We start from the raw sequence: 23,106 nt of genomic DNA, 5'->3' as shown, positions 1-23,106 counted from the left end.
GTGTAAAACAATAGATAAAAGTATTCTATGCCAAACTAAGTGTATATGTCTAAAGACACATGCACACAAACAATTCTAAACATATTTTTGTAGCCTATTCCCCAGTTTTCTTTCCTTTTAATTAATTATACATCATTACCATCTCTCTATGTCAGTGCAAATGCATCTACATCATTCTTTTTAATGGCTGTATATTCATTAAATAAATGACCAATATTGTACTGATAGACAGTGAGGACATTACCCAGCTGTTTATTGCTATAAGCAATGCAATAAACATCCTTTCACTTAGATTTTTTTGGTGCATTTTTCAGTGAATTCCTTGGGATAGATTCTAGTATTGGACTTGATGGATCAAAGGGCATGCACATTTAAAATGTTAATAGACAAGCCAAATTGCCTTCCAGAAAATTAGACCAATTAACATCTCTAGCAACAATGTATGGAAGTCTCCATTTTTCCACTTGTGATCACATTGGATATTATCATTATTATTAATTTCGCAAATCTAATTATTAGGTAGTCTTCTATTTTACTGGATCATCTGCATTTTTTCTTTTGCAAAATGCCCAATTAATTCTCTGTCCTTTAATCAGAATATTAACCCTAGAGGAACACAGATTGAATTTATTAATTGTTCTGATATGTTTGTTTTAGCAATTAATTCAAATTCCGACCTCCCTCAAACACAGACGCATTTTAGGGAGTATTTGCATTTATTTTCCACTTAGTATTCTTAAAAATTTGCTCAAGCATTGTGTTGTCTTTTTGATTCCTGCAACACCATCCCCCAAATTCCTCATTCTGTCAAGATAATGATACTCTTGACGATGGCAAAGAAATCCGAGGAACACAGCATTTGCATCTCAGATATAATATTGCTAATATAAAAGAACCGTTACCGCCTTTCATTTACAGGGCATGTGAGGCTGGAATATTGCTAAGGAAATTCTCATCGAGTCTAATATTTAGAGAATATTCCCGTTTCTATTTGTGATGAGGTACACAAACACAAATGATGTTAGGATACAAGCTTAAAGGATTAGCAATGTTTTAAAAACAGTTGTCAGACTCATGTGAAACACCTGGTGAAATGTGGATTTTTTTTGCCTCAACAGTTCTAACATTCGTACTACTAAAAATATTAGGAACTCTTATCTTTTGTCTAAAAATCTGTTCTCTATAGAAACAAAATAATTATAGAAGATCTGTCATTAGCTTTAACACATACAGTTTTAGTTAATTCCCCTATATCTATTACTTGAATTTGGGGTAATATATGTATTAAGGATGGGAAAGCAGGAACTTCGAATTGTTTTAGTAACTCTGTTAGTTACTGATTTGGGGGCTCAGGGTAGTTACACAAACTTTATCTCCAAGCTTTCTTCATCTCCAAAAGGAGAGAATTAAACTACATATTATTGAAAGCATATTGAGTTGTATAATGTTACCATACCATGGTGCTATATTACTGTGATGGTTTGCAAGGATAGTGTTAAGGAATACAATTTAATATAATTTAGGGGCTCCTGGGGGCAGAATCAGTTAAGCATCCAACTCTTGGTTTCAGCTCAGGTCATGATCTCAGGGTCATGAGATCGATCCCCACACTGGGCTTAGCACTTTTGTGTGGAGTCTGCTTGAGATTCTCTCTCTCCCTCTCCCTCTCCCTCTTCCTCTCTAGCTCATACTCTCTCACATAAATAAATACATCTTTATAAAAATAAAAAATAAATGATGTAATTTAGACTGAAAATAAAAAGCTTGAGCTATATCTTTATACCTGGAGTAAGCTTTTTTCTAACATTTAAATTTTTAAAATTTTACCCAAAAATCTTTCCATTAAAGGGACTGGAGCAGAAAGAGAAAGCTTTCTATGTTTTTATTTTGTGCTTCCCTGAACAGTTTAATTTTTTCTAACTCTGCACATATATTACTTATGTAACAATATCAACTGAGATTATCTACATGGTAAAATTGTAGGATTTTTCTTATTCTTTATATATTTCTATATTCAAAAAACTAATAAACTTTATTAGTTTTTTCTATTTATTTTTTTCTTTTGCAAGTTTTTATTTAAATTCTGGTGCACTGTTATTTTAGGTGTAGAATTTAGTGAATGTTCACTTACATACAACATCCAGTGCTTATCACAAGTGTCCTCCTTAATGCCCATCCCCCATTTAACTCATCTCCCTATCTCCCCTCCAGTAACCCTTATTTTGTTCTCTATAGTTAAGAATATGTTTTATGGTTAACACCCTTTTCCCCCACTATATTCATCTGTTTTGTTTCTTAAATTCCACATATAAGTGAAATCACATAGTATTTGTCTTTATTTCACTGACTTGTTTTGCTTAACATAGTATTCTCTTACTCTATCCACATCATTGCAAATGGCAAAATTTTATTCTTTTTGATGGCTGAGTAATATTGCATTATATATACATATATATACACATATATATGTGTATATATATGTATATATGATATATGTGTGTGTATATATATATATATATATACCATATCTTCTTTATACATTCATCAGTTGATGGATATTTGTGCTCTTTCTATAATTTGATTGTTGTTGATAATATTGCTATGAACATCAGGGTACATGTATCCTTTTGAATCAGTATTTTTATATCCTTTGGATAAATACCTAGTAGTACAATTGCTGGATCATAGGGTAGCTCTATTTTTAACTTTTGAAGAACCTCCATTCTGTTTTCAAAAGTGGCTGCACCAGTTTGCATTCCCACCCACAGTGTAAAAGAGTTCCCCTTTCTCTGCATTCTTGCCAACATCTGTTGTTTCCTGTGTTGTTGATTTTAGCCATTCTGACAGATGTGAGGTGATATCTCATTGTATTTTTGATTTGTATTTCCCTGATGTTGAGTGACGTTGAGCATCTTTTCATTTGCCTGCTAGCAATCTGGATGTCCTCTTTGGAAAAATGTTTATTCATGTCTTCTGCCCATTTTTTAACTGGATTATTTATTTTCTGGGTGTTGAGTTTAAGTTCTTCATATATTTTAAATGTGAACCCTTTATTAGATATGTCATTTGCAAATATCTTTTCCCATTCCAAAGGTCGCCTTTTAGTTTGTTTATTATTTCCTTTGCTGTACAGAAGCTTTTTATCTTGACAAAGTCCCAATGGTTTATTTTTGCTGTTGTTTCCCTTGCCTCAGGAGACACATCTAGAAAGAAGTTGTCATAGCTGATGTCAAAGAGGTTACTTACTGTCTGTGTTCTCCTTTAGGATTTAGATGGTTTCCTGTCTCACACGTAGGTGTTTCATCCATTTTGAATTTAATTTTGTATGTAAGAAAGTGGTCAAAAACTAATAAAACTTTAAAATCTCTTATGGACAGGTTTGTATGCATGCAAGGAGTAGGAGAATTCCCTGAAATGGTGTGATGCCAAGGCTTCTAGAATGAAATCCAAGAACCTGGTATCATTGTGTCTCCTCCACTCCACCTCTGACCTCAGGAAAGTTCCCTGCTGCCTTCCTTCTTTCACTCAGCATCATCTTAATTAAGCATCTCTATTGTGATGAAGCTTTAGGGGATCACATTCTTGTAAGGGTCTTCAGACAACAGATTATTACTACAATATGATAAACCACCAGTTTACACTTAGCAACTTCTTTTTACTAAATCCTTGATCATAGATGGCTTTATTGAAACTTCCTTTTTTTTGCAGTCTGGTAGGTGAAAAATATTTTCTTACTTTATTAGCTGTTCATTTGATTCTTAATGAGCTTATTGTCCACCGATTTGTGTGTGTGTGTGTGTGTGTGTGTGAGAGAGAGAGAGAGAGAGAGAGAGAGAGAGAGAGAGAGAGATTTTCTTATGATTAAATCCTTTGCCCCTCATCAAAACATAGGAGAGCAAAGAAAGGGGGAACTTACAGAGCCCTATCTCTAGGGTAGGGAAGGTTCTCCTAGTCAATATTTGAAGGATGATGAGTAGACATGACAACAGTGATAAGATCATCCCTCAGCTTGAAATCCACCTTTCTATACTCTGCTTTGCAAGACTGGAACTAGAACTCTGAAAACAACAGTTTTCTTTTGCCTCTGGCTCCCTGCTACGGAGGTTTCCTTGCCAAAGGGGAACTGGAGGGAAATTGGAAAGCAGGAGGGGAAATAGGATTTGAGCCTACTCATGTACTTGCTGTTACTGACAAGGTCTCCCCAGGGTCTCCCTAGTCAAACCCCTTTACCCTGGCAGCAGGAGTTGGTTGAGATCTCTAGCAGTTTTTGTTTTGTTGTGTGTGTGTGTGTGTGTGTGTGTGTGTGTGTTTGGCATTCCAAGAACTGGCTTCATTGTGACTCCTCAGAGATCCAGGAGCAGCCTGAAAGTGCATGTCCTCAGGGTGCTCCCTCCTCAGCCAGCTCTCTTCCTCTCCTGGTACACCAGCTCCTCTCCTCACAGACCTGAGTCCATGGGATTTTATGATCTATAAAACTTCTGAGTTCTGTGAATGCAACTAAAGCCCGTTCACTTGGTTCTTGGTTCTTTCCAAGAAGCTGCTTACTTTGGCCATCATCTCTCTTATACCATTCAACACCTATTTAACTCATTTATATTAAGTCCTTTCTGTTGAAATACCTACTGGGATTTTTGTTTTCTCTTTTGGACGTTTAGTATCTTCTGTGGGGAAAGATGAGGACAGTTGGAACTATTAGACAGGGACTCAAATAGATGCTCAGACTCAAAATATCAGAATGATCTGTTTATTACCACAAAACTGAGCTCAACATGAACAGTCACTTCTAGCTTCAAATTTTCAGATCCAGAACTGTATAGATAATTTTGTTATAAAGATGGTTTTTGCCATAAGAATAGCTGAACAGCTTACTTTGAGATATCTTACATTATGGAGCAATAGTAAAGTATAAACAATTAGAGAAAATCTTCAGAATTCATGCTATCAGTTAAAGCAGAAATTTTATGTGGTAATGTGGCCTCTAAAGTTTTTAGAGTGGTGGTAGAAGTGCAAATGTCTTTTATTTTGAGTGGCTTGACTGAAATTGGAGTAAAAGTGTTAAATGCTCTGGTGTTCCCCAGCAGAAGGACCTAGAGTAGATGAACAGTTGGCCATTATCACTCCAGGAGAGGATCATTCTTCTATCAGAGTTCACAACAAGATTTTTAAATACTAGTGGAGAGTTTTAGACATTAGGCTAATGCCTTTTTAGATCCTGAGAATGAAAGATGAAGAAAAAGGTCAAAAAAACAAAACACTACAAAAATCATATTATAGAATTATTAAGTCTTCAAAAACTTTTTGGAATACTTGAGACCTCTATTCCCCTAATGTTGCTAACCGATTGAAGTGGCCATCGTAGCTAATAAGCTGATATGAGATGGTACTTTTGAAAAAGATACTGCCTTTGGGAAAAACCTCTATGTGTCATAGTAGGGTAATAAGTTCAAGGGAAACCTAGCTGAGACACTCCAATGATTTCAAAGCAGCTTAAATGTAATAAAATAGGCGTGAAATGCTCTTAATAAGTGCTCTTAAGTCAGGCTTCTTCAGCCTGATATTTAGAGGTTTAAAGTAGAAAAACATTTTCAAATGCAACAGAACATGAGGTAGGATCAAGAGTAGTATCTATAAAACTAGGCTGAGCACTGTTTTAAAGTTTATAATGTGTTACAATAAAGGAGCACACTCCACAGTTACAACAGATTTTTTCATATCTTGTTTGTTACTTGACCTTAAGCATCTTCCTCCATTAAGTATCTCTCATTGTTTCATAATCATTTGTGGGCAAGGAATATTTCAAGGATTTTATTTTTTTTTATGAGAATAAGTCTAATAGGGTTTTTTGAGGTTTTTTTTGAGATTCTGATTTCTTGTGTTATTTTTCATTGGTTGGATTTCAGAACATGTGATTACGTTGAGTACATATATGATTAGATAAGTTCAGCAAAGAAAATCTATAAGTCAGATCTTAAGTTCTGAGGTGTTAAAAAATATTTTCATTTTATGGGATGTGTGGGTGGCTCAGTGATTGAGGGTCTGCCTTTGGCTCAGGGTGTGATCCTGGGTCCCACGATGGAGTCCCACATTGGGCTCCCCATGGGGAGCCTGCTTCTCTCTCTGCCTGTGCCTCTGTCTCTCTCTCTCTGTGTCTCATGAGTAAATAAATAAAATCTTTTTAAAAAGCTTTCATTTTATATAGTTTTGAATACTTAGTCTGAATTTCTTATTTAATATGTGATCTTCTCTATGTCTCATTTTTCTTTTTAAATGTACAGACTAACTAAGAGAATAGAGACTTTAAAAACAAAATCCTTTAAGTACGAAGTGAGTCAGTATCTGGTGAAATTAGGGTTTATGAACTCCCAAATTGTTTCTTCATATCTAATCTCCAGCATCCACTCACTATTTTGCATTTTAATTCTTGGCTTAGAAAGGATATTTTTAAAAGGATGCCCTTACTTAAAAAATATTCAAATACATTGATTTTCTTTGATGTCCAGATTTTATTATTGGATTGGACAAAGTTATGATGGACTGACTGTCTAAGCAATGACCAACTTGGCAGAGACAGGTTATCTCAAAGCCACAGTAACCAGAAAATGTCCTCGTACTTCCAGGTCAGATCAGTGCATCAATGTGGGTGCTTGGACAGAAGAAAATTAGAGAATGGGCAAGATTTACCAATGACAAAGATTAGAAGGAGGACCAAAGTACAACTGGCTCTGATAGATCTTGCCGTGCAGATAGCTTAAGTGATCTTTTCTAACTTGATCCTAAAGTGAAGAAACTTGTCTAGAGATAACTTCAAAGGGATGTTTAATGAAAATAATACTGGGCTGGGGATTTGAAGAACTGATTTAATTTGTTCAGCTCTGCCAGCCAGCTACCAGCAGTATGACCTGAAGAAAGTCATTCTCACTCTTTGTGACTCAATTCTTTTTTCCCATTAGATGGAAATTCAATTTTTTTTTATTTGTTGTATTTGTCGTTAAAGCTTTTTGTGAAAAAGCATTTATAGATATTTAGATGTTTAAAGTAGAAAACGTAAAAAATAGTATCTTTTATAAAGTTTTGAAAAGTTAAAAGCTCTATATTGACCCAAAATATTATTAACCAATCATCATTAATTATTTGAATTATTATTAGCATTGTGTACTTTGTTAACTAGTAAAACGAGTAAGTAATAATACATGTCTTATAATATAAACATTGATATTTTAAAAGACTTGGCTATGTAAAATTACAGGGTGCTGCTGAGTGCTGATCTTGAATTAGGTAAAATGAATGTGATTTTCCACATTCCCACAACTGCTTCCATGTAAAAATCACTTTTATAATAAAAGCTCCTTTCATTAAAACACAGTGTGATCAAATAATCTTGCAAAGGGAAGCTCTCCTAGTCCCAAGTCTATAATAGAAAAGCAAGGAAAAAGGACAGATTCTCTGCTGGGATCATGTTCAGAACATTCACAAGGACGAAAGGAGAGCTAGGCCCTAGGAGCGCTACTCTGGTCAGCTGGCAGGTTGTACACCGTGCACTTTGGTTCCCCCACAAACAACCAAGTGGCCATCGTGCAGTTCTTTTCATCCTGTGTAGAGTGGTGATCAATCCCTACAGGAAGAGTTATCGTATCTCCTTGTTGCATGAAAATGAGGACCCACCTGTCCTCTTTGTCTCTCATATCAAAGTACCCACCACTGGCCAAAACGTGGTGGATCTCCATCCAAGTGCAAATGCTCCTCATACAACATCTTTATCGGGATCCCTGGGTGGCGCAGCGGTTTGGCACCTGCCTTTGGCCCAGGGCGTGATCCTGGAGACCCAGGATCGAATCCCACATCGGGCTCCCGGTGCATGGAGCCTGCTTCTCCCTCTGCCTATGTCTCTGCCTCTCTCTCTCTCTGTGACTATCATAAATAAATAAAAAATTTTAAAAAAAGAACATCTTTATCTTTACTGTATGATTTGGGAGTTTGTCCTTACATATGGTTATTATGTCTTTCCAGGACTAGTTTCTCTCTTTTTGGATCTTTTCTAATTCTGCATCATTCTCCTATTTGTCAGGATCCAGCTTCCAGTAAAGAACCTCGAGCCCAGACAGCTGTTCCAGGCAGACCAGGTGGCCTGGCTGCACACTGTCGTTGGCGGACTCGTCCCTATACCAGGCCTGCACCATGGCCAGGGCTGGGCCAGGACCCCATGAGCACCTGCATGCACTGCCAGCCCGAGGAAGAGCCCATCTTTTACCTGTGGGTCAGAGGCTGAGAATTAACCACTACCGTTGGCAAAATATAAATGACCAAGGACTTCTTCCTGTATGGAAATCACATTATGAAGACTTTATGGGCTACTTCTTGAAGACTGGCTCTTGATACACTAAAATGAAGATAAAAGATTATATAAAATATTCTTCTTTCCTTTCATGATGTAGGACTTTCAAGCCTAAAGTCTTCTTAAAATTCTGTTTTGAATATCAGATATTGAATAGTAACTTCTTCTTTGCATTTTTTTGGGCATCCAAATCTTACCACCTCTATCAAATATGGATGCTTTTGGTTGATCATGTGCACGGAAAGAGAAGAAAGAAAAATAAATTGTTTTTCAAAGCACTAGCTGAAAAAAAAAAACCACTAGCTGAATTTCTAACTATCTGTTATTTATCACCACTCTATATATTAATCTATATTATCTATTCATCTATCTGTCATCTTACTGCTTATCTGTCAATCTGTATGGACATAACACATAGCAATAGCCTTGTGTTCATACACATGCAAAAAGACACATCTGAAATATTTTTCCGCAAACACTAATAATTTTTTTCCTGTGTGATGAGTTTTTGAAGGTATTATGCCTTCTTTCTCCTTTTATAAATTGCTCCATTTTCTTTTTAGATAAAAAGAGTATAATTTTTATAGAAAAATATTTTCTTAAAAATGAACTAAAAATAATTTTTTCATTCGTTACATGGAATAGTAACAATAGAACCCATCTCTTAGTGTTGTGAGGAGGATTAAATGAAATTATAGATGTCAGGTTTGTCTCAGGACCTCCTGTGGTTCATTGGTGACACTCTTGTATTATTATTTCAGTCATTTTTTCCTAATCATATGTAATAATTATGGACAGTGTACCTTGCTTTGGTGTATACATCCAAAATCTCAGTGTATTTTCTGGAATTGCAGGGAAATATCATCTTTCATAAGACAAATTTTGGTGATAGTTTCAAATTTTGTGTCTGAAATAAATTAAAGGCAACTTTAGCCTTTACAATGAGCCTGGGAAAAAAAAAAAAGAAAAAGAAGCAGTTTAGTGGAGGATAAGGTAATGTTACACAAAATAAGAATAATTCGCATGGGGCAGCACTGGTGGCTCAGCGGTTTAGCACCGCCTTCGGCCTAGGACGTGATCCTGGAGACTCGGAATCGAGTCCCGCATCAGACTCCCTGCATGGAGCCTGCTTCTCCTTCTGCCTGTGTCCCTTCTTTTCTCTCTCTCTCTGTCTCTCATGAATAAATAAATAAATCTTAAAAAAAGAATAATTCACAGTTTAAGAGACAGTTTATAAAGAAATCTAAAAATCTAATCATAAAAGAAAAAATCTAACATAAGTACAAATCTGTTTTTCCCCTTCCATCTATAGCTATAGTAAACAATATATTATGAAAAACTTCAAACTCATTTTGGCATGCATATTTTCTGGTAAAATCTAAAAACAATTTAACCATTTCAATGTAAATTTGCTAAAAAACCAGACAAAACAAAACTGTAAGTGCTTAAGACTGAAGTAAGGTAGTATGAAGGGATTTTTGTCTGAAAATTCCTCTAAAGACTTTTTTCTTTTAGTTATAGTAATGATCCCCAGTGGAAAGCAACAGGGGAAAATATGTGTAAACTGATTCTTTGGCCATAAAATTTTTAACTCCTACAATTCCAGATATAATTTTTAAATTCTCTTTTATTTGCTTTATCTGTTTTAATTTCATTTGAGTACTCTCATGCCAGATTTACCATGTATTTTCATAGTGGTTGGGTAACTTTCTTCACTTAAAAATTTTTCCATAGTTATTAATTCCTCTGTTGATGCAACTCTTAAAGATTGAGTTGCTCTAACATCAGCTGTTTATTAATACATGAGTTTGCAAAGTCAAATCAAATATTAAAGAAGCATTCCAGCTAAGGCAGAGTTCTGTGTCTTCTTCTTTTGCCTTTGGATGTAAGAGTTGCAAGTATAAAATTGTGGTCTCTCAGAGGGAAGTGAAAGTTTCAGTTAACCCCAAATTCTCAGATCCATTGTCAACGATCCAGTCCTAGATGGGGGGATCTGCTGGACCCCCATCCTCTGTGGGTTTCTCTTTCAGTATCCTGGAGCTGTAATCAATTGTGAAGTTGCACATGAGGGGCACAGTAATTATTTACTGTCACAATAAATTATATTCCTTGCCCTACGACTTTTTTTATGGATGGTTTTACCCTAATTATTTGGAGATAGTTTATAATTTTCTCTTTTTAATTTACAGACCTACATTTTAGTTGTTTTATGAAATGACTAAATGAAAGCCCCTTCGATAGTACCTGGCACAGTAGAGACACTCAAGAGTTGTTAGTTTTCTTACTTTTTTCTAGACTGGGAAAATTAATATACACTGCTCACTTTGTTAATGTAAATCTAATGAATTTTCTGGGTCATGATATTGAAAAGAGCCAAATATATACTTAGTCATTCAGAGGAAAAAGGAAGCTTTCTAATTCCTGAGCCATGAATTTCCCATTAACATTTTAATTCTTTAATCCGTAGAGGAAGCCATGGCTGACTAATAATATAATACAAAGTTTACCTATAAATCTTCTGAAAAATACATTGAATATCTAATAAAGGTATAGTCATATTTTAAAAGTAAAATGAGAACTTGTTTTATGTACAACATCCTGTAATGACATGAAGATTTTAAAATGAACAATTATTTTTACTACTCTCTTATTAATTTTAAGGTGGACCTTTGTGTTAAAATATTCAGATATGGTCAATAGGACCGTCTCAAGAAGAACAAAAGGGTAGAGCTTATGTTTTCATCATTGCTATTTCAGGAACCACCAGGATTTCAAAGGTTTACTATTTAAATCCCCTTGCTTTTGTTTCCACAGAGTAACAAAGATACTCTGAAAACCAATGGAACTACTATTTCTCTTTTGCCATTGTGTTCTGAATACAAATGATTACAAGAACGTTCTTTCCCTTTTTTTCTTAGACACTGGCTAATGCTTTTAGAATCAAGAAGGTACTAACTGCAAAAATGAAGGAAGTCCTATTGGATACTTCCTCAGTTTATTGAAAGTTTATTGAAATAACAAAATAAAATAGAACAGAAAGATTCCGTTAAAAACTGGTGTGGTTAGCTTTAGGTAACATTGCTATTAAAGTGAAATCTTATTCATATTTCTCAGCCCACAGCATGTACAAAATTAACAGTTAAAAGAAGAACTCAGAATGAAAAAAAAATGTTAAAAATATATCTTGATGAAATGTTCACTTCCCTCTGTATAACTTGTAAATTAGCCATGGGAACCTCCCACCTGTACCAAACTCTCATTCTAAAAGTATACCATTAGTCTTCCCTTGAGCTTCCCACAGTTTTTATATCTCATTTAAATTTCCTTTACCCACATCTTTTCTCCCTATCATTCAGTCTTCTCTAATATCCTCAGTTGACAGTGACTATCATTTTTGAAATTAACAAAGTAAATGAACAAATGGAATGTTGAAAGAATACAGTAAATACCTGACAGAGTAGAAATAATTTCTATCATAATTCTAATTTAGAGTCTCTGCATTTATATTATAACCTGGACTTTATCTTTGATCCTCCTGCTCCTCAGAGTGTGTTCCTTGGACCATATCCTTACAACACCTGGGAGCTTGTTGGAAATGCAAAATGTCAGTCCTTATCCAGACCCAGGAGATTGAAATCTGCATTTTAACCAAATTTCCAGCTGTTTCATCTACTCATTAAAATTTGAAAAAAATCCTACCCAGCCTACCCAGAAAATGATATCAAAACTTATCCTTGCATTACTTGAGCTTACAACTGAAACTACAGACAAGCTTGTAAAAATAATCAAGTTTTAATGTTTAAATTCAATAAAACTACCTTTTAACATTGCTAAAATGATGCTGGATAATATAGACAGTTGGACTGAATCATTCTATTTTTATTTTTTATTTATTTATTTTTTAAAAGATTTTATTTATTTGTTCATGAGAGACATGGAGAGAGAGAGAGAGAGAGAGAGAGAGAGAGAGAGAGGCAGAGACACAGGCAGAGGGAGAAGCAGGCTCCATGCAGGGAGCCTGACATGGGACTCGATCCCCGATCTCCAGGATCAGGCCCTGGGCTGAAGGCAGCACTAAACCGCTGAGCCACCTGGGCTACCCAAATCATTCAATTTTTAATTAAAAAATTTTCACTTCAAGATGCTGTTCCACTCCCTATTTTTCATTAGATATCAGTCATTAGATATCTTTAGTAGACATATCTGTATCTCCATTAGATACCTCAGAAATCTGAAAGAATGTGTACTACTAGACAGACCCATTTGTGTTACTTACACTACTGTGATGGGGCTGGAAAGTTCAAGTTCTTTCAGTCTTCCCATCTCTCCATTCATAATAGCCAATGACTTTTTTAGATGATCTCCAATTCTTAGTTTACTTCACATTTCTCTGGCCACGAGTCCAGTCCCACCCCTAACAAAGCTCTTGGCCTCCATCCAGTCTCTGCTGCTTTCACTGAACTTCCTAAAGACAGCATTTCCTAAAGTAGGTTTACAGGAACACCAGCTCTATACTGTATTAGTGAGAATGACTTCTCCACAGTGTTCAGTGGGCAAGCGTGTTTAGGAATGCTTTATAAAGCACAAGAGGATTCTTTACCATCAGTGGATCACACTTTGAATAGCACTACATTGAATTGTAGTTCTCAAACTGAGAAGAGTAGATATTGAAAAGAAATTAAAAACTAATCATTGACCCCAGCTTTCATAGGCTTATGGTCATTTGGTAGTCATCAATGAGCTAAATGTATGAAGTGTTTAGAAAAGTTATTTGACCAGAGAACCTTTTTTTTTTTTTCCACATGGTATCTACAGAAACTGGGGTGCTGTACTATGTTTTAAAAAATGCAATTAGGGCTTTCTTCATGTTCTTCTGCTTAGGACTCAAAATGGCTTAAGACTCCCACTCCTTAGCACATCGAGTTCAAATATCTGTGTTTTTTTTCTCCCTGTAGGACTTACTTGATCTTATTTCTGCCCTATTATCCTACCTACACAAAAGTGTGCCCCCTGGCTCTACCACACCCAGAGTTAGCTATCAGAAAGGCTCCCCTCCCAACCCCCGACCTACATAAACTATACAAAGCCCTATCTCCCCAAGCCTTTGCTCACAAAGGGAACGAGACTTTCAACATACCACTCAAATCTAAAGCATATTTAATGCCTAGATAAGTTTCAGACTTTTCTGGTTTAAATTGAGCTTTCCAAAAGTAAACCCAGCAAAGAGGATTTGTGTAAAAGTTATTTATTAAGATGGTGCAGGAAAAAGTAGGTAGGGGAGGAAGAAGTGGGATCCAGGATGAGAAGGGAGCAAGCATGGCCACCATATGTAGTGAAGTCCCATAGAGGGTCACTTGGGCTCAGCCTTGCAGAGGAGCTCTGGAGACAGCATCGTGACACCTCTGAACCATCTCATCCAGGTGCATTGATTAGGCTGTGCCTAGTTGGTGGAAAGGGGCAAAGATGCACGAGTATTCACAGCCTCTATCTGACAGAGACGTCTAGGTTGGCTACTCGGAATGTAGGCACACGGAACCTGGGAGTACAAAGCTGGTCACGCATTCAGAGATAGCTCTGAGGCCTGGTGTCAGTGGCAGCTTCCCGACCTTCTCTAACATTGTCACTCTCTATTGATTGAAGCCTCACTAAACTCGTCTCTAGCATTACTTAGTTTTGCACTTTCTTGCTCTCTATGGCCCTGTATATATTTTTCTATGTTCAGCAAGCTTGTAAACTCTTCCCAAGAAATATTCATGCATAATAATTCTCTTGTAACTTCTGCATTCCCAAGCAAACTCAGTTATTTATTTAGGAAGCATATTACCAAACAAGAATTAAGCTTTGCTTATCAAGAATATGATTGTGATAGTGACAGGACTCCAACACACATCGTCTAACACAAGAAGCAAGGTAGAAGCTGGGATTCCAGTTGGGTCAGGGTTGAAGGAAAGATTATTATTTTTTACCATTATGTAGGAATTAAACTGGGCTATACTTTACAAATGAGTTCATTCCCCTTGATATTTAGATCATAATAAAATACAATCTCTTTTTTTTTTTGGTTAGAAAAATCAGCAAGATTATTAGATAGGTTGTTGTGGGGCACTTGGGTGGCTCAGTCAGTTAGTCATTAGACTCTTGGTTTCTGCTCAGGTCATGATCTGAGGATCATAAAATCGAGCCTCATATAGGGCTCCAAGCTGGACTGGAGCCTGCATAAGATTCTTTCTCCCCTTCTCTCCTTATCCTTATGTCTCTCCCCTCCCTTCAAAATAAATAAATAAATAAATAAATAAATAAATAAATAAATAAATAAATAAACAAATAAACAAATAAATAAATTGATGTGAGCTGACAATGCAATTTGGAAAAATGATATATGAGTCAGTAGATTCACATCACCACTAAGAACATTCAAGATTTTATTGTCTTTTTCTCTCTAAAAAATAATATTTTTTCTCTATCTTTGTTTTGAAGGTTAAATAAAATAATAATGTATAATAGGACTTTATAAATCAGAAAACACTGTTTCCATTTTAGCTATCATAGTAGGTATATTATGCAAATAAATAGAATATTTGTTGTTACTCAAGTGCGAACAGCATTAGAATCCAGTTAAATTGTTTTTTTAGAAGCCAAAAAGCTTTTAGCGAACTCAAAATTCTAAGTTGATTTTCATTTATTTAAGATTTTTGTAACTAGAAAATATTTAGCATATAATCACTGCGCGAATGATAGGTTGCTGCTTAAAAGCTCAGAGTCACAAATCTGCATGTTTCAAATTGTATTGCCTTCCCATATCATTTCTTTTCCCATCATTAAGGTAGCTTTAGCATGAAAGGCTCAAAATTGCCAATTAATTAAAACTGTTGCCCAGTTTCCTTCAGCTGTGCGTATAACCCTGATTGAGCTCTGCAGCTGGGTGAATGCAACCCTCGAATACCAATCTCATCTCATAATTGGTTGCACAATGTTGTACCTCTCAAATATGTGGTCTGATGTGCCAAACAAAGACCAAAAAACCTCAGTTTTCCTAAACTTTTTTTTGGCATATAGACTTATATCATATTTAATCTTTTGGATAGCTCTTTGAAACGGGTATTTGGGACAAACATGCTAGATTTTGACTTGGTCTGTTTCATATTGGAAACATTATTCTTCTAGGTGCCCCAGAGAGGACATCAAAAAGTACTGTTGGTGATCTGGGCCTTCTGGTTTACTGACAACCAGTTCCAAGAGAAAAGAAAGCAGCAAGGCTATTGAACAGATACCTGGTATGGTGCATAAATCCTGAGCAGTGAGCTTTGTGATGACCTCTAATCCCATGGTAGTCATCAATGTCATCCATTCTCAAGGAAAGCTAGCATTCTTATGCTTCATTAGTGAAAACTGGATTACCTAATATCCTGAATTTTCTCATCCTGAATGTCACATTCAAGTTTTTGGCCCAGAGGATCTGGTAAGTTACCTTTTAGTGAGCATTTATATTATGCCAGAAACGATATCATGCTATATACTTTTTCTCATTTGATCCCTACAATAATTCTAGAAGTAGATGCAATTTTGATCCTACTTCCAATTATAGAAAATGAGTTGAGAGATTATAGTAATTTCTCATCTTCAGCCAGGTTTCCCTGGAGCAGAGCCAGAGATAAGTATTCTAGGGCAAGTGTTTTACTAAGAAAGTGCTTCCAGGAGAAACCAATAGGTAAGTGGGAGCAAGAGAGCAGGAAAAGGGAGAGAGCCAGGAAGGAAGAAACTTGACAAAGTCTCAGAGGTGACTTTAGCCTATGAGCACAGGGGAGTCCTGGGGTGTGAGGTAAGCTCAAGATTACTCAAGTCCAAAGCAAGGGAGCTCCATCTTTCCTGTCTCCACACTGAGCAGTAATTTGTGGAGTCTTATCCTAGGGGGTTGTAAATTCCTAGATACTTTCTCTTCTGGGCAAAACCAGTTTCTAAAGTCCAAGAATGCTCCTGGAAACAGGGAAAAAATGGGGCTGCTACTGGTGATTGGAAGAGAAATTTCAATAAGGAGGGCTAACGCAACCAACGTTATCCTATACAACACATAGCTAAAATGCGAGGAGACTGAGCTTTCATCCAAGCTCTCTCTGACTCTAAAACTTAGGAATTTTAATCACTATCCTGAATGTTAGACAAAAGTGGTCTGGAGAGTGGGCAATCAAGGTAATGGGGGTTCTGTATATTTTGTTCCAGGAAGAGTTGTTGACAAAAATTAGCCATAAATATCCTAAAGTAGGGAAGATTAGAGAGAGAATAGACAGTTGTCTTGAGTTAGTTTGAGAGCTATCAAGCCCTTGGAAGTAAGAGTTTTGAACTAAGTTGTTTCTAAGTGCAGACAGAAAATAAAGGGTATAAACTATAGGGAAACAGGTTGAAGCTTGATATAAGGAAGACTTTTAGGGCAGTAGGACTTTTCTAGTAATGGAATCAGCTGTTACTACAATGAAAAAGTCAGTCATACCTCACATTTCCAAATAGTCCTAAATATCGTCAAAGAGGGCCACTGCAATGAGTGTTGGATTATGAGATTAACCTCTAGGGACCTCTGATTTTCTAAAATGAGAACATAGTTTGGAGAAGCTGCTTGACTTGCTATGTCATCATTCCAGACATAGATGTTATGGTGATATTATAGATATGCCCCTTTGTTTTAACACAAAAATCAAGTGTACTACCTTCCATTTGAAATATGAAATTTAAAAAGAATCAATTGCCCTGATGACCCACCTCTACCCTCCAATCACCTTTCCCATCACATCTGTTCCTTTGTAATAAAATGAGCCAGGAGACAGTATGACTGCTGCATTAGGGAACTGAGTATGTGCAAATGTCCTCTAAATTGCTTAGAATAAATCTGAACTTCATGAAATTGAAGCAAGATGATTGTAAAATAGAGTTTAAAGGGAACTAAATATCACCACAGAGAATGTGGCTGCAGAATCGAGTCAAAACAACTCAAAATAACTAATCTGGTACAGACAAGTTCAATAATTAATAATCCCACTTCAGAGGAAACTGTTTGTAGGCTATCCACAAGTATTTTTACTTATGCTTTTAAGTTTTTCAAAGCCTGACACTGAAGGTCTTAAATTATTCAAATTCTATGTATTTATTTTTAAAACATTGAAAATCCTGAGAAAGACTTCTTTGTTCCAAAAAGAGGCTCTCTTTCCCTTTTCAAATAAAGTGTCACACCTGAATTATCAAGAACATTAATGGTAGTTAACCAACTCATCAGAATTAGTTCTTACCTTTAGTGCTACCTTAGGAAAAGCAGGGGAAGTGCAGAGTTGAACAATTAACCAAGAATGTGCAGATTAAAAGCTTCTGTGTTTACTTAATAAAACTAATTATCAACATTTTCTCAGTGACAGACTTGATTATGATTGGAGATTTTTTTTTAACCTCTGCCTTTTACTCTCTGTTTTTCTCATATTCTCTATGCCTCTTCCTCTCTGTTCTTACCTTGCCTTCTATGTTACATAAGGAAGAAAAACTCTAATGAAAGGATGCCTAGTTTTCTGTTCCCTGACTGAAAACAAGGGTAAAGAGATCAGTGAAGACAGTTAGTGTGACTAGTAATTCCCGGAAGGGTTTTTGTTGTTGTTTGTTTTAAATAAAAATATGGTACCTTTGGGCAAGTCCCCATTTGATAAATGGCTGCCTAGCTCATTAAAGAGTCCTCTCTTTCAAGAGGTTGGTGGATAAGATTTCCTACGTTTTATACAACATGTTATAGCTAACTTTTTTTTTAACTTATCATTATGTTTTTAGATTCAACCATGTTAATAGATATAGCTGTAATTAATTTGTTTTGACTGCTATGAAATATTCCCTTGTGTTACTGTATCACAATGTATTCATCCACTTTCAAGGTAATAAAGCTTTAGGTTGTTTCTAATTTGTCTTTTTTTTAATATTTTATTTATTTATTCATGAGAGACAGAGAGGCAGAGAGACAGAGAGAGAGAGAGGCAGAGACACAGGAGGAAGGAGAAGCAGGCTCCATGCCAGGAGCCGGACGTGGGACTCGATCCGTGACTCCAGGATCAGGCCCTGGGCTGGAGGTGGTGCTAAACCCCTCAGCCACCTGGGCTGCCCTCTAATTTGTCTTTTATTGACAAGGCTGCAAAGACTTTCTTTTACATGCTTCCTTATGCACAGATTGGTTTTTCCAATGCTTAGGACAAGATTTTCTCCATCTAAACTAAATGGTGCCATACTGCTCTGCAGGGAGGCCCCACTGACTTACATTTTTACCCTTGATGTGCAGTGGGGAACAGAGACCAGTGTGTGAGGGTAATGTCCTTTATGAGTTACTCCTATAATGTATGTTAATCAAGGACATAACATGAAAGGATGGACTTCAAAAGGTAAGACAAATGATCTATTATGGATAATTGTGTGAGTTGCACAATTAAGTATATAATCTAAGGTAAAGACATTTTGAGCATCCATGATGGTAGGCATAAAGCACAATAAAAGCCATGAAACTGAGAAGAATTCTATGAAGACTGGGGAAATGGTGAGCTAGAATCTTCGTGTCAGCCTTTGAGAAGTTGTATTATGCTGTTTCTAAAAGTATTTCTGCCTTTGTATGTAAGTCTATGGCTTATTTACTTTTCCATTATTTACTATCTTTCTGTATCAGTCAGGCCCTTGTCTAATTTCTTCTACAAGGGTCATAATTCCTATTGTACAGTCAGAATCAAAAATACATTTTCAATTTAATAGATATCTATTGAATATTGAATTAAGAACTACTTCTCTAGGCCCTGAAGATTTAGCAGTGAGCAAGACAGATATGGTCTTTGCACATACAGAGTTTATAGTTTAGTAGGGAGAGGGAGGGAGACAGTAAAAAAGAGAATACAGTAATTTCAAGGAGTATTAAGAATGTGAAGGAATTAGGGGTCCTGGGTGGCTCAATTGGTTAAGCATCAGACACCTGATTTTGGCCAAGATCGTGATCTCAGTGTGTGAGATTGAGCCCTGCACTGGGCGCAATGCTGGGCTGGGAGCCTGCTTAAGATTCTCTCCCCCATCTCTCTCAGTATGTACCCCCTATTCCCCCAATCCAGTTGCATGCATGGGTACTCTCTCTCTCTCTAAAAAAATGTGAATAAACTAAAATAGTGATTTCAGAGTCTGGGGTTCATCAACAGCACATTTATTGTGAACACCTTTCATGTACCAATGACATGGCATCAGTTCTTACCAATTTTGTTCAGTGTTCAAGATAATAGAGGATAGAGGTTTTAGCTTTTGAACTTGACTTGAGATAGCCTAACAATATTTATATGAAGGCTTTTGATATCATCATCTGATCATATCAGGGAAATTATTATTGCAATAGTTTTGTATTTATTATGTGATAGATAAACAATGTAGATATTTCAAGAAAGAAATTTATAATCCAGCAGAAGAGATCACAAACCATACATAAAATGTTCCCAGAACACATAGCAGCAATTGGTGGCTCTCTACTTGGGAGGTGCATACCCTGAGAACTAAAGGAGTTTGGAAAAAACACTTTGGGGTTGTCAAGAACGAATTCCACCAGGTGTGATTTAGGCTTGAAGACTGACTGCAGTTTGACATGGAGATTGTCAACTTAGATCTGTGTGGCATCATAATTCTCTATGAAATTAATTTGTTTACTCCAGCAGCTTTTCTCTTCCTGCCCCAGATTCCATTCCAAATTAATTGGACTTCCATCTGGCATCTGCTTATTAGGCCTGATTTCTTGCCTGGAATGGCCTTCAACTGTTCTTCCCTTGTCTCTTCCTAGTCTTCTTGGTTTCTTTACTTCTCTTGTGGGTGGGTGGGTCCTGAATTCCTCTGTGCCCCCAATTACCTGCAGGCTGCCACTGTGCTGCCACTGCTGCCACTGCCGGGTTAGTCCTAAAATGGCCTCTCCCTTCTTTCTAGTACTTGCTACAGCAAGAAGCAACGTGTAGAAAAGAAGTCACTCAAAGGAAAACAAAATCATAGTGATTTTCTCCTGCTCAGAAAAAGAAAAAGAAAAAAAAAATCTGTTGGCAGCAATCTTCTTTCAGAGTTCTATTCTCAACAGCTACCTTGACAAGTTTCCTTCAATTTTATTTTATTTCAGTTTGAAATAAAGTAGGAACAAAATAAAAGGACCAACAAGTTGTACTGCACTGACAATTGAGAAGCACATTTTATGAGCAAGAGGGTGAGTTTGGAAGTCAATCTAAGGAAAAATGAAAAGAAAAAGGATATGTTAGAGATTCCACATAAAGGAAAAGAATGAATGAAATCATGAAAAGAATATACAGAATTCTAGATAATAACAACTGAAAAATACACGGCTTGATACAATAGCATTCAAGATTTTTCTAAAAGAACCGTGAATGCCTTTCAGCCTAGGATTGTTTCAGGAATTCACTTTTCAAAAAAACCCCAACAATGTAGATTCTCATGTATTTACTCAATATATTTATGAAGTCTGGGTACAGCCATCTTTACAAAACTGAGGTAAAGAGCTGAATTTCTGCCGTTGAACAGTCTGCAGTCCCATTCAGACAAACCAGGACAGTAAATACGATCATTAGCTGAGGCAGCTCTGAGCTGGGCAAGAGTGTGGTGGAAACAGGCTCTGCTTACGTTTTTTCTGGGTAATTAACATCTTACACGTAGGGTGGCTTTAGAAACTTTTGCCATATTTTCAACTTGACATTATAATTTAAATTTCAAAGTTAGGTCATTGATCCTCAAACCTTTAAAAAAATTTTTGTAACAAAATGGGATCCAGTTACTTTTCCTTTCCCTCACCCTCCTTAATTCTTCTGCTCCTTTTTATGACTACCTTCCACCCTATTCTGATTTCTCTTTTTAGACTCAGATCTCTCACTCCTTTCTCCTGGCTTTACGTTCTAGGTGTGGAGACAGAGTGCCATTTTCTATTTCATTACTCTTCTCTACCCAGCTAGAGTGCCTAGTGCAGGGTTCTGCTCAGAGAGGGCTTGTTGACAAAATGCTGGAAGTGTCTAAAGCCACCCCAGAGAGAGGGTGTTATTGCAATGCTATCTTCTTATGGATTTCAGAAAGAAATCAAGGGAACTGATTAAACAGAGAATGTATTTGTACTGCGGAATCACCTCCCTGAGAATCAGTGGGAAGTAAATTACAGGAAGGAATCCTGCAGGGAAAGTTGTTCTTGATTAGACATCACTCTCACTGACCCCTCAAAGGGAAGCCCAGTGCTCAGCAGTGGTACATTTTGACACAAAGCACAGGAACCATGTGAATTAGTGCTGACAGAAAAATAACCTGTTAAGGGAACTGGATTGGGATTCCATTTTAGCAAGGACAGAAAGTCTAATGATTCATTCACAGGTTGATATTTTTGAAGGGGAATACAAACTCATCATGTGGGAGACTACTGCTTCCCAAGCAAGAACCCCCTGTAGGTATATATATATATATATATATATATATATATATATATATATATATATTTAAAATTACCATTTACTTTCTGATTGTTCTCAGTACAATATTCTTATATAAATGAGTATATGCTATCAGAAATGTACAAAGTAAAATGCTAAAGTTTTCCTCTATTCTTCCCCTCCAAGTTAATTTTCATTAACTGGTATATATCATTCCTATCTTTCATTTCTCCAGATATGCCATGTTTAATGGTTTTCAAAATTATGTAGAGATGAGATCATACTAAATTTGTATTGCCCTATACTTTTTTTGACTTAACATCGTTTATTTAGATCACCAAGCCACAGATAGAAATTTAACTATGCTAGTACAATGTATGAGGATTTATAGTGAATACATTCAAATTCAGAGCAGAGTTCCCTGGGCTAAATTCTCGGTTCTGTTGGTCTTGTTTTCAAAGAAGCAACTGACTCTCAAACGGGAAATTCATTTGGTGTTTGGTATTTGAAATAACTTAAAACATGAACAGAGAATTGTTAATCATGAAACCTGATACAGAGGAAGCACTTAATAAATACTTATTCAATTGTATTCAATTAATTTCCCCTAGTCTGCTGTTACAAGTGAATAGCAGAGTTCTCTTAGTCTGTCTATATATTTATCGTAAAATATCAGCACCTGAATCCGTCTTATTTTATCAATTAGTTTATAAATATTTATTGATTGCTTACTGTAGTCTGTCAACAAAACTCACCCATTATGATGAGTCTTTTCTACATCAGAAATTTTGAAGGTGGGAAGTCATTCTCAAATCAATAATAAGATCAATAATAATAAACTGTTTCATTTGTAAAGTACTTTGCTGTTTACAAGACACTTTCATATAGCCTCATCCCATTTAACACTCACAACAGCTGTGGGAGTCTGATATCATTCCCATTTTATAGAGAAAGAAAGTGAGCCTCTCATAGTAATTGATTATCCCAAGCTGCTGAACACAGAAAAGTGAAGAAGCCAAGACTCAAACTTCCTTACTTCAAATGCAGGACTCCTCTGGTATATTTCTTCTGGCTACAAAAGTTACTACTCCATGGGACAAGCTCATTAAAAAAAAAAAAATTCACATCTAAAGAGCTGTTTATATAAAGTGCGAAAGATGGTCTCTGTTGGTATCAAAAATAACAATTTAGGACATTATGAGGATATGTGTACATTTGACCAGTAGTATTCAATCCTGCCTATTCTCAATATATGTTCTTTTGACCAGGAGTATCAGCATCCCCTGGAAACTTGCTAGAAAAGCAAGCACACCCCCCCCCACCACCACACAA

General features: G+C 36.2%; 1 pseudogene; it reads right to left on the bottom strand.

The window, feature by feature from the left end:
• Positions 1-7,487: 7,487 nt before the first annotated feature.
• Positions 7,488-8,177, bottom strand: LOC129509373 (acireductone dioxygenase-like; annotated as a pseudogene).
• Positions 8,178-23,106: the final 14,929 nt, after the last annotated feature.

The sequence above is a fragment of the Nyctereutes procyonoides genome, unplaced genomic scaffold (genome assembly GCF_905146905.1).
Source record: "Nyctereutes procyonoides isolate TBG_1078 unplaced genomic scaffold, NYPRO_anot_genome, whole genome shotgun sequence".
In the NCBI taxonomy this organism is placed as follows: Eukaryota; Metazoa; Chordata; class Mammalia; order Carnivora; family Canidae; genus Nyctereutes; species Nyctereutes procyonoides.
The sequence above is the reverse complement of the archived record's forward strand: the minus strand, read 5'-3'. Positions and strand labels throughout refer to the sequence as shown.